We start from the raw sequence: 12,406 nt of genomic DNA, 5'->3' as shown, positions 1-12,406 counted from the left end.
TAGCGCCAACAGATTCCGTAGTGCTTTACAATATTATGAGAGGGGATTTAACTATAAATAGGACAATTACAAATAAAACATATCTCTTCAGGAAAGCTTATGGCCTCCCAGAGTAATCTCTACCTTACATACCTGTCTCTTGCTCTCTCCTATGGGACAGTGCTTTGCTCTCTCCTCCAGCTCTGCTTCACTTCTTCTTGATATTTCCTGTCCTAATGTTTCTAATACCCCACCTCCTATAGTCTGTAAGCTCGTTTGAGCAGGGTCCTCTTCAACCTATTGTTCCTGGAAGTTTTCTTGTAATTGTCCTATTTATTGTTATATCCCCCCTCTCAAAATATTGTAAAGCGCTACGGAATCTGTTATACGGCGCTATATAAATGACAATAATAATAATAATAATAATAATACATGGATGCTAAATCTAAGTTGCTTGTCTGGAGAGATCGCCACTTCCGAATACATGTATCCTTTAAGAGATCTACTATAGTTAATTCCATGCCATTCTTGCAAGAGGATCTTTATATATAATTTTAACCAACTCAGTTCCTGGTTGACAATCATCACCAGATATACCTTTGGCAAGGATGGTGGCCTGTGAAAATTTTTATGACTGGATCAGCTGTGATGAGATACAGATGGGAAAAGTGTACTAAAGACCGTAATGTAGTATTGTAAAAGGAAGAATGCTAAAAAGTCATCCAAGTCCTACCTAATACATGCTGGTCTCGAGCCTTTGACTTTTACAAACATGTTTTCCGAGCTGGGAGCACCAAGAATATATTGCTCAGATCACTGCAAAAGAATTAGATATTTCATGGGTATGGGTAGAACATGTTTTAGGAAAGTTTTCTAAAATAATCTATCCCCTACAACTGCTGCTGTCTTAACCTAAAGCTAGAAACGTATTTTTCAGACGAAGACTTTGAGGTGAAAGAAGAATACAGCACACTGCCATGGATGTTAATAAAGCAAAATAACTTTTTTTCAAGATAATCTTGTACGTTTTTTCTTTCACTCCTTTAGGCCAGCATTCTCTCTTAATGCTTATTCGACCTCAACAACTCACACAGTTGGGTTTGCACTTTGCTGTCTCCTTAAAATTCTGCATTTCACGTTAAGTTTTGTATTCATGAACATGGCTGTAAAACACTTAAAATCTTCCTTTGCCGCAGCTTTGGTAGAATAGATCTCATTGCGCTACCTGTTGAGTCGCGTCCTTTTATAAATGTACCTGGGTACCTTTCAAAAGCAATATCTTTTCAGAGGGGATGAATGCAACATTAATGATATGTACCCTGCTGTCACCCAGACCGTTAAGATGTCTGCTGTGCACTTAAGAGAAATATAAATCTATTCCTTTGCAGCAAAGACCTATTTTGAAGCAGTCCCCTTCTTTTGCAAATTAATCTTGTTTGTTCATTCCGATAAAATGTATTTATATGAACTTTATATTAAACTATGCAATATACTCACTGTTTAAAATGTGGGCGTTATTACACAAACCTAGTTACCTACCAATGCCTACTTTCAAATAATATTGCAAAAACACAATAGTTAACATCATAACTATTTGAAGGTTTTGCTGCAACAGTCGTAATCCATTTTAATGCCACATCAAAGGCTTTTATGAACAGATCAATGCGTTGACTGGTTACTCTCTGTAGTGTCCTCTTGTTGTGGCAGAGTAAAGTTCTAACATTCAAATGTTAACGCTACATTGTGCCAAGGTGTGTAGCCAATTTTTCCTCTCCCATGTGTGATGTAGCCAGCAAGGTTGCCCGGCATAAAAGCCCCACAAGCATCATTTCACAGTGTTCGTGCTTAAACGCCAGACTGAATTGCGTTATTTAACAGTGTATAATGTCTTTTATTGTGTACAGTTTATATACAGGAAAGATTAGTCTGTGTTATGAAGGCAGTTAAAATGCAACCAATATCTCATACCTGATGTACACTTTAAAACCGAGTTACCTGCTGTAATTGCCAGCACCCCTGTCAAGAATCAGAAGAAGAGAGTCCAAGCTCAAGCAGCACACTGTGGGCCAGAGGGACTAATAGTACAGATAGGGGAAATCGTTTTTTGAACCTGATAAACAACACTTTCACGTCTCAGTTAGTAGAAGCACCAACTAGAATAGATGCTTGTCTGAAAGTTGTCATAACTAATTATGTGTACCTGTTTTCAAACATTCAAGTTAGGGAGGACTATAATATGGTATCATTTGAGATTAATTTAAAAATTAAAAAACCCTGTAAATGGGTCAGTCAAATAATAAACAATAAGAAAAAGGCATTCAAGCCTTTTAAATTAGAGGGCTCAATAGCATCATAACACAAATATAAGCATGCCAATGGGGTTTGCAAAAGAGCAATTAGATGGGCTAAACTTGAAAATGAAAAGCCCAAAGAAACCAAGACCAGCCCCAAACAGATTTTAAGTACATTAATGTCAAAAAGGTTAAGCGTGAAATTGTTGGTCCTTTAGAATCTGATATGGGTGTGTTAATCAAGGAAAATTAGGACAAGACAGACTTTCTAATTTTTTTATATAGTGAAGAGAAATCTATGGCTGCAGATTTGCAAATCTCTGTTACAAAAGTTTAAAGTAAACATGTGTTTGATTAACACAGGATAAAGTGCTACAGCAATTAAATAAAGTTAATGTAAAGAAACCACAAGGGATTGATGGTATTCACTCATGAGTGCTTAGGGAGCCAAGTACAGAAATATCCTCACCACTGTTTTTAGGGTTATTTTCTTTCAGGAGCTGTACCATAGAATTGGAGAAAAGCAGATGGGTGGATGCCTATATTTAGAAAAGTTCAAAAGCTCAACCCAGAAACTACAAACCTGTGAGCTTAACATCTGTATTTGTACAATTATTTGAAGGGCTGTTCAGGGATAATACTCAATAATTAATTTTGAACAACAAGATTTTTAGCAGGAATCAATCAGGAATCAAAAGAAAATCTTTTCTTACAGTAAGAGTAATAAGGATATGGAATTCTCTGCCTGAAGAGGTGGTTTTATCAGAGTCCATACAGATGTTTAAACTGAAATTGGATAAATACTTGCAAAAAACATAACATACAGGGATATAATTTCTAATTAGTGGGGTAATAGCTGCTTGATCCAAGGAGACATCTGACTGCTATTTTGGGGTCAAGAAGGATTTTTTTCCTAGTTTGTTGCAAAATTGGAAGCGCTACAGACTAGGTTTTTTGCCTTCTTTTGGATCAACAGCAAAAACATATGTGAGGAAGGCTGAACTTGCTGGATGCAAAGTCTCTATTCAGCTATGTAACTATGTAACTATGAAAGACAGGTGATGCCAAAATAACTTAATTGTGTTCTATTAAGAAGTTAGAAATTGGGGGGGTGTCCTGGACATACTGGGGAGTGAACGCATGTTTGCTTAGCTCCGTACTACATGGCTCCAATCTGCATTTATCGGCCCAAGGCTCGATCAACATGTCCCACCATAAGGGCAAGAGACATGCTGGAAAATCAGAGAAGATAAACTTCTTTGGGGCAAAATCTCGCTTAAATAAGCACTTTCCACTCAAAGACAGTCAAGATGGCAGCGACACGAATCAAGAGCAGGCCCTGGGCCCTTCCTCGCCAGACGTGCCGCTCATACAAAAGCCTCTGACAGACTATGCTGGACAGCATGGCAGCAAAACTGGAAGTTTCACTGTTAAAATCCATAGATACCATCAGAGCAGACATACAAGACCTGGAGACGTGCACCGGCACCCTCAAAACTAAAGTGTCCGAGCAAGCAGAAGCCCACAATGACTTGGCAGCAAAGATGGAAGAACTCCAAGTGCAAGCTCATCTCTCATTATGAGATGAAACTGATACAAATAAACAAGTCCTGCGCTCAAACTCCCATTACTCCTGGGCGGCAGCAATGACTATAGTACACACCAGCATAAAGTAAAAACCAAAGAAAAAAAAGTTACCTGCACTCTTTCCACATCCCTATGTATTTTTAAACAAATGGAGGTTTTTAGTTACCTCCAATGGCCATGAGAGGGTATGCCCACCTGCCACGTCAAGGCAGACCTCTTAGGTGGGTCCTAACTCTAACCATTCGCCTTGCTTCCTTGAGAACTAAGTCTTGTTTCTCAATTTATGTTATGGGTTCCCCTGATGACCACGTAGGGATGACAAGGATTACCTATTACCTACATCAGACTTTGTAAAGAGTGATCACACCGCTCTTTAAAGAGGCAATGCAACGCTATACTAAAATTGCTTTCAGACCATCATTTCTATGATGTGTGGCAGGTCTCCCATGTTGGTGATGGAGAATATACACACTATTCTGCTGTCCACAACACCTACTCACGAATAGATGGGTTTCTAATGGTGGGTTCGGTGCTCAGGTGATGGGGTACAGCATAGGGCCTATGATATGGTCAGATCATGCTCCGGTGACTTTAGAATTGAAGGACCTTTATGACAATAAAATTTAAGTCCCTGGAGACTAAATGAATCACTATTACACAACACTCAATTTATTGCCGAATTCATGACAGAAATCCAACAATACTTTAACCGGAATAGCACTCCACATATAGAACCTCACATGATTTGGCAGGCACACAAATCGGTCTTACGAGGCTTATTAATAAGACGCGCTTCGTATTTACAGAAACACTCGAAAATCCAATTACTCTCATGGCAAACAGAATTATATCACTTAACTTCTCAACATCAAAAAAATCAGCCCAGATGGCTGATATCACAAAACAAATCCACCTGCAACCTTTAAACAAAGTGGATTACCACCTACGTAAGTTGAAAGCAAACCACTACTCGTAGGGTAAAAAAGCGAGAAAACTGTTAGCTAATAGATTGAAAAAACGCCAAGCCAGCCAAAAAACAACATATGATGTCCCATAATGGCAAAAAAACTAATATCCCCAAAGGACATCAGAAATGAATTCTCAAACTATTACTCCCGCCTATTTAACTTACAACTAAACTTGTCGACTCCCCAACCCAACAGTGCATCTATTCACAGCTATTTAGGTCGCATCACACTACCCCATCTTAATGAAGAACAACAGAATGTTCCTCTTGACTCCCGTTACAGTGGAAGAAATTCTCTCGACAATAAATACCTTGGACCTGGACCAGATGGGTTTGCAAACTCATACTACTCTACGCGAAACCAGCAGCCAAATACAGAATGCGGAGTTCCTATCGGACGAATTCCCCATAACCAACGGGAACAGACAGGGATGTCCATTATCCCCACTGCTGTACGTCATGGCTTTGGAGCCACTGGGGGAGCTAATTCTAATGAACAGTTCTATACATGGGGCTAAAATAGGAACTAGGGAGTACAAGACGAACCTCTTCTCTGATGATATACACAACCACAAATCTCCCTGCCAAACCTGTTACAAACAATCACTGAATACAGCTCACACTCTTATTACAAACGTAATATTTCTAAGACCCAGGTGTTAAGCTTGAATTTAGATAAGACGATGACATGCGCCCTCAAATCATCGTATCCCTTTGATTGGAGAGAGGAGTATCTTACCCTATTAGATCAAAATTATGGCAAATTGTTAAAAGAAATGGCCCAAACCAGTCTAGGGAGGATGGATTCCTATCATGGCATGGGCGAATAGCTTCTTTTAAAATGTTCCTACTACCAAAGTATCAATATCTCACACGCACGCTAGAAACACCCTTACACAAACAGTTTCTAACCAGCCTCCAAAAAGAAGTGACAAAATTTATATGGGCGGGAAAACTAGTTAGAATAGCGTCCTCTACCCTGCAACTCCCATTCTTGAAAGGTGGCCTAAGCCTACCAAACATGAAAGACAGCGATACTGGCCTCTATGATCACATCTCATAAAACCAATGAAACTCCTCAATGGGTTGAAATAGAATCCTTCTGGACTTACAGGCCTGGGATACATTACTTACTCTGGATTCCCAAATATGTGAGACCGAAATACCCACTAATCCTAGATAGCACCAAACTGACGATACAAGTGTGGGACCAATACCCTAGTTTACTGAGCACAGGGGATTCTTACTCACTGGCTACCCCAATTCATAGCTTACATCTTACCAACACCACGATGAACTATGGTACGTGGACCCAAAAAGGCTGCACACATATCCATCAACTGGTGGATAACATGTCACTGAAAACATTCCCCAATCTTCAGGCCCAATTTGAACTACCACATAGAACCTTATTCTCTTACCTGCAACTAAAATCTACATTGCAACATACCTTGTGTCAATGTCGACCCACTCTATCAAACGTAGAGACGATGTGCCTTCAGAAAAAAAACACTCTCAATACTGTACAACATACTTATAGACCAGCAACATATGACCCCTCACACATTCAAGGATGACTGGCACAAAGACCTCAACACCGTCTTTTTGGATAAACAATGACTAGAATCATTCCTAGCGAACAAGGGCAACGCTGTATGTACATCACATATAGAATTATTACGTATGATACAGTACAGATGGTACCACGTGCCGGAGAAGCTAGCACGCATCTTCCCAGGAACATCTAGCGAAATGTTGGAGGTGCGGAAAGGCCACTGGATTGATGATCCACATATGGTGGTCTTGCCCATATATTCTGAAATATTGTGACATGGTGCAGGGAATTCTTAACAAAACATTATCCCTGGGCTGCAGCCTGTCACCTGAGTTGAGTTTGCTATTCATGGGGCTCAAACACTACTTGACAATATCATACATACATATAAAAGGTGGAGCTTTGATAAAGAAATTCTGCGGATATTCTGCAAAATAAAATCGGTACAGAAAATAGTGCAATATGTCTTTAAAACACTATATATAGAGGAATAAAAGAGTAGTTAAACTCACAAGCCTGGAGTCATACCCTCATATGACTCGAGTGGTATAATCCTCTGGACCATTTGGGGGTTGTCCAAACCCTTCTTTCCCAGCGTTCTTAGTGATTTTTCTTATATCTCTCGACTGGCTCCCAAAGTGCCAGATGCAAAAGGATCCTTAAAAAGTAGTTTTATTTCAGCGACATCTGAAGCCACCCAGGCACACATGGGTTCTCTGATCCCATGTGTGCCTGGGTGGCTTCAGAAGTCGCTGAAATATACAACAGACAGTAAGAGTCAAAACAATGTGACATTTTCTATCTAAAGAGATTGTTATCAGATTCTATAGATAATTTAAAAAACAGAATATTCAAGAATATAATTGATATGTAAACTGGCCGTTGATCCACGAATAAATCCGATTGCTATTATTGAGTAAAGGATGATTTTCTTCCCTTTTTGTGGCACAATTGGAAATGGCTACAATTGTTTTGTTTTCTTGTTGTCTTCTTTTTGATCAAGATTGAAATTAATGGACTTTAGTCATTTTTCAACCTAGACTACAGCATAAATATTTAACGATGTACATTGAGAAACCGAATTAAAATGTTACAAAATAAAAACCTAAAAAAAAGGCATGTCAAATTCGTGCATATTAATGCAATATTTGCATGATAGCCATGCAAGAATCATTAGGACCAAGGCATTATTGCACATTCTCCAAAGACAAGAGAAAAACAACCCATCTGAAACTAAAATGTTAGCAAAGGACGCGTGGCTATATAGTTTTCATGGATGACAGTTCTTCAGCGTAACGAGCCCTAAAGCTACAAAAAAGTTTTTTATCCAGCATTGGGAACAAAAAAAGGAACATGTAGGGTACCCGAGAAACACTTAGGGTCATAAATCATCATCGTTAAGAAAATGTTTTTAAGATTCACCTGCCACTGTGGCTGTGTTTCACAAATCCAACATTATGCCAGTAGCCTACACAGGCATATTGGCGCCTATCAAAGCAGCCTCTGACCAGGAATTCTGGGAGCTGTTTAAACCATGATATGGTCAACGTGCTAGCCAAAATAGAGGCTACGTTTCAATCTAAGCTCCCTGAAACCAGTGCTAACAAGAAACATCTTGGGTCCTTGTGTCAGACCTATAAGTGGGGATACTCGGTAGGCTGCCTGCCGTAGCGGTGGTTGGTCCCCAGTATCTACATGGTGGGTGGCTAGTGTGGTTCATCCTGGCTGCCCGGTAAATGTGTGACTAAAGGGGCCTAGTACCTGAGAGCTCTGGGTTGATCTCTGTATCATGTAGGGATTCCTGGCATTTAGCTTCCTGTACCAGGTCCAGCAATAGATCATTACCTAGTTCTTCCTCTGGGGAACTACATACACTGAGTACCAAATTCTCTGGGTCATAATATTCCTATGGTACTGCCTCTGCCTCTCACCATTTTCATCAAGGGCTACTACGTAGGTGGTGGGTTCTAAACGCTGCAAAATGAAGGGCCCATCCATGTAGGCAGCCTGCAACTTTTTCTGTCTTATAGGGTTCAAAGCATGATATTTTGTCCCACTTCATAGACCCGGTCCCGAGCATTGTGATCATACCAATATTTCGGCCTAGATTGCTCTGCTGTAAGATTGTCATGTACCAGCCCTGTCAATGTCTGCATCCTGTCCCTAAACGTTAGAACATATTCCACCAGAGAAGTCTCTGGGGTGTGTAGCCTCCCTTCCCATTCTTTCCTAACTAAATCTAGCGGTCCCCGCACTTTGAGTCAATAGAGTAATTCAAAGAGTGAGAAACCTGTGGATTCCTGTGGAACCTAAACTGCGTACCACGATCAGTAAGCATTTCTTTAGGGAAACCTACCCTGCAAAATATATTGATCAGAGCATCCGCTACCTTATCCGTCCTAACGGAGGATAAGGCTATGGCTTCAGGGTATCTAGTTGCATAATCCACCAATGTAAGAGTACATTGCTTTTTTTTGTACTGCTCGGTATAACTAACAGCCCCACAATATCTTCAGCGACTCGTTCAAAGGATACAGTTATGATGGGCAGAGGCACTAGGGGAGCATGAGTAACATCCCCAGATTTACCCACTCTCTGGCAGATATGGCAGGACCATCAGTAATTTTCAACTGCAGTACCCATACTAGGCCAATAGAAATTGTGGACCAACCTTGATTTTGTCTTGGTTATCCTCAGTTGTCCAGCCAAAGGGGTTTCATGGGCTAACCTCAGCAGCTCACTCCTGAACTGCCTAGGAACCACTAGCCCTCTTTCTCCCTCCCTGGTCCCCTGAATGTCGACAGGAAGGGACTCCCAGTACAAGTATGATTATCACAATACACACGGTGCATATCTGTGTCAGCGACTGGCTGCTCAGCGCGGTGTCTCAGCCCTTCTAGGGAGGGGTCACTGCGCAGAGCTTCCAGGAAATTCTTATTGCCCTCCCCCCACCATGCTGCACAGGGGGTGGGATAGTGTCACCTTTCTCTGCCTGTAGATCAGACAGCTCAACCTTCTCATCACCATCCCCCTCATTTTCTACCGCTGCAGCCCTGGCACACTGTTGACGTGTTACCACTGCTACCAGTGGTACACATCCCTGGCTTCCACCTTTACTCTCAGACATGCCAGTCTCACAGTATTTTGATACAGGCACATCACCACACACCCCTATCTTACTTTTGGTAGACATCCCTGGTTCAGTTACAGGTAGATATGTATCCATCCCCTGCACCCCCTCCCAGCAATCACAGTTCACAATGTCTCCCAAAGTTAGGTGGAGCAGTCAGCCTTTCAGGCTCGCAAACAGTGTCTTCTGGAGCATAGTAACAGAGCATCCGGCCCAAATCATTCCCGAACAGAACATTAACAGGGATATCCTCAGAAATTCCCACTTCCCGCAAACCTTTGCCTGCACCTCAATAAAGGTACACACGTGCCAGGGGCACAGCGGGGCACACCCCCCCCCCCCCCAATTCCTTTGATGGACATGGTTCTTCCAGGGATTATGTCCTCTGTATTTACTACTTCAGGGCACACCAGGGTGAATGACGCTCCAGAATCTCTCAGTCCCATGGTCAACCACAATTACACTCTGCAGGTTATCCTCTTGTTTAACCACAGACCCACCCACAAGCAAGACATGATGCCCCTGCAGGGGTGCTCCCACCTTTACCAGCTGGTGGGGGTGTATTCCTAGTGGGGCAAGTCATGCTCAGATGACGAATCGGGTTACATCGAAAACAACGTCGGGCATGTGACTCACTTGACATAGCCCTGGCTATGTTGACAGTTGGTGGTGAAGTTCCTTTTGCAGATCTTACTGGTGGTGATTGAACTGTAGCCCTCTACAGGTCGAGGTAGCAGCCGACGTACGTCCACGCCTGGATGTGGGTGCATGGATGTCAGCATAGTCATCTGCAAGTTCTGCGGCATCCCTAGCATTTTTTTGCTTTCTTTCCGAAATAAACTCTCGTAACATTAGGACTCCAGGTCTGTAAGAACTGTTCCAGGACCATTAAGGGCTTCATATGTAGTAGCTTGTACTTCCGGTAACCCATTGCCGGTATGTGGTTTCCAATTGTGCGATATATAGAATGCTGCTGGATGATGGACATTGCTGCATACTCCTAAACTTTTTTTCTGTAAGACTCAGGAGTAAGGTTAAAGTTTTTTTGCAAGGCAGATTGGATTGCCTCACTACCTAGTTATCGCCGAGTAAATAAGCACTTCGCAGGGACACCATTAGCACTTCCAGCACCTAGCCACTGCAGCTTGGCTGGGGTCTTGCCACCTCTTCCCACCCTGGACCCAAGCCCTTGATCCAGCTCCCAGTGGTTAGAGCTCTTCTCCAGAGCATAGCGGGTATAGCAAGTAAATAGAGCAGTATAGCTGTTCCCCCCCACACATTAGTGGAGACTTAATGCTGGGAGTAGACTGCTGCTGGGGAGGAAGGACAGAACGCTTCTCTCCCGGGGCCGCACACTGCCACTGGGGAACGAGACTGGTTGTCTCTGTTCCGAGAAACTCGCACTGCCACTCGGGAACGAGACCGGTTGTCTCCGTTACCTGGACCTCACACTGCCGCTGGGAGGAAGGACAGAACACTTCCCTCCTGGGACCTCACACTGCCATTGGGGAACGAGACTGGTTGTCTCTGTTCCGAGAAACTCGCACTGCCACTCGGGAACGAGACCGGTTGTCTCCGCTCCCTGGAAGGTACACTGCCGCTGGGGAGAAAGACCAATAGTCTCTATTCCCAAAAACTCCAGCTGCGGTTGGGGAGAGGGACCGGTTGTCTCCTCTCCCTGCAGGATACACTGTTGCCGAACTGACTTGAACAGGCGTTGGTAACTCTGCTCCAGCTCCTACCCCATGGTGACCAGATAGATCAGGTCTGGCCCTAGGTCATCGGCTTTAGGGCTTCCCTGATACTGTGGATGTCCCAGAGCCAAAATTCTGCCAAAGTCAATGTCTTCTTCAAAAGCCCCCCACGGCAAGCCCGGGCCATTATAGTTCTTACCCTCTGGCACACTATCCTCAGCCATCCACTGGTAGCAGCGGGCTGCGTACCACTCTAGCGCCCGGTAAGCCTTGGCCAGCCACAGCTCCTTCCAGAACAGGTTCTTAAGCTCCGTCACCCACTCCTCCAGGGGCTGCTCTCCCAGGAGAGGCAGCCGCATGGCCACTTTTACCTGTAGCCGCTGTTCTTTGCTTGGAAGGCTCTCTATTCGTCAAAGCTGAACATCCTCCAGAACCCCGTATTAGAGCTCCTTCCAAGTGGCATCTCTCCAGTCCACCATGCCCTCCTTTGATACAGGACCATCCCTTTGGGCCAAGTTGCGCTGTAGTCTCCAGAGGAACTCCTCCTCATATGGGGACGCTGCCCAGTGGCTAGCTCGCTGCATCCTCCTGAGTTCCTCTGCAGACAGGGACGCTGCACTGATGCTAGCGCTATCCCTCTTGTCAGTAGTCCATACTGTATTCCGGTGTCCCAAGGATGCTTCTCTACTCACTAGGAAGCCATCCCACTTCTGCCACTAGATGTGATAGCCATCAGGATAGGAACAGGGGTTTCTCCACCAAGGATGTCTTTTTCCCTCTCTCAAGAACTCTTCTGCAGCCACTCCAGTATCAATAGCAATCAAGAGTAGAATTTCCCAAGTAGTAAAACTCCAGAGCAGGTATAGCTTTCCCCCACAGACATTAGTCGAGACTGAATGCTGGGAGTGAACTCCTTTTTTCAGGGCCACACATGGCCTTTTTACGCAACAGCCCCCTGCAAGGGGTTTTCAATACAACATTACAGGGTCATCTCACCCATGATCCTCTGTGTCTGAGAGAGAATACAGTTCCCTCTCAGGTACAGAAAATCTTTTTATTTTGTCATGCGTGGTTTGTTAGGCACAGACCCCTACATGGGGTCTGCAACACATTACAACAGGAAAAGGAAGGGTGAGGGGGGAGAGGAACAAACAAGCAATACATTCAGAAAAGGAAGGGGGAGGGGAGAGGCACAGACAAGCA

Source organism: Pelobates fuscus, chromosome 10, assembly GCF_036172605.1.
Source record: "Pelobates fuscus isolate aPelFus1 chromosome 10, aPelFus1.pri, whole genome shotgun sequence".
NCBI lineage: Eukaryota > Metazoa > Chordata > Amphibia > Anura > Pelobatidae > Pelobates > Pelobates fuscus.
This window is presented reverse-complemented; position numbering follows the sequence as displayed.